Source organism: Triticum dicoccoides, chromosome 2A, assembly GCF_002162155.2.
Source record: "Triticum dicoccoides isolate Atlit2015 ecotype Zavitan chromosome 2A, WEW_v2.0, whole genome shotgun sequence".
In the NCBI taxonomy this organism is placed as follows: domain Eukaryota; kingdom Viridiplantae; phylum Streptophyta; class Magnoliopsida; order Poales; family Poaceae; genus Triticum; species Triticum dicoccoides.
The window spans coordinates 23,345,187-23,346,263 of NC_041382.1; positions in this window are offsets into that span (position 1 = coordinate 23,345,187).

Genomic DNA, 1,077 nt, shown 5'->3' on the forward strand with positions numbered 1-1,077 from the left:
GGTGGGGCGAGGGAGGGTGCGGTGGGTCGTCGGCGGCGGTGGAGCGGGGGAGGGTGCAGGGGGTCGTCGACGGCGGTGGAGCGGGGGGAGGGTGCGGGGGGGTGCTCGGCGGCGAGGGGGATCTGGCGAGGGTGATAGCTATCGAGAGGGAGGGGGATCGAGATCGAGTGTCCTCATGAATATTCAATATTTTTTCATATGGAATATGAAAAAATATCATCAAATTTGAAAAAATATTCATGAATTCAAAAAGTGCCCATGAAATTTAAAAATATTCATGATATCAAAAAGTAAAGAAATGCCCATTACTAGTTTAAACTAATAATGGCAAACTATGCAATGGTGCGCCATTAGTAGTTTTGCAAAAAAGTAAAAAAAATACAGTAGTGGCGCACTCTATGGCTGGTGCGCCATTAGTAGTTCTAACTACTAATGGTGCACTCTGCCCGGGTGCGCCATTAGTATGTTTGAAAAAATGAAAAAAAGCATTTTGTTACTAGTGGCGCACCGTGTGCCTGGTGCGCCATTAGTGTCTTCCACACTAATGGTTCACCAACAGATGGTGCGCCATTAGTATATAGTAATGGCGCACCACATGTCTGGTGCGTCATTAGTGTCATTTCCATCTATAGCCCTTTTCCTAGTAGTGTTTGCGGGGTCTGCAGAGTTGCTCTTACAACTCCTGACTTTTTGTGTGTTCAGTATGCACCATTCAAAGCCACGCCATCAACTTTCAACCCTTTCTGCCTTCATTTGTTATTTTTCATGTATTTACTGATTTATTTTGAGCTAAATGACCCTGAAATTGAAAAGCACTACAAATGAACTCTGAAAAGGTTGAAAGTTTGTATGGTATCATCATTTCACCCACATAGCATGTGCAAAAAGGTATAGAGGGTCACGGCAAAAATTGGATGCACTTCGTGTACAAACTGGACAATCTCTTTCGAAGTATCAGGGTTTCGGACGAAAACTCATCTGTTAGAGAGGCACTTCATTTTTTAAACTTATTATAACTCCAGACTTTTTGTGCGTTTAGTATGTACCATTCAAAGCGACGTCATCAACTTTGAACTG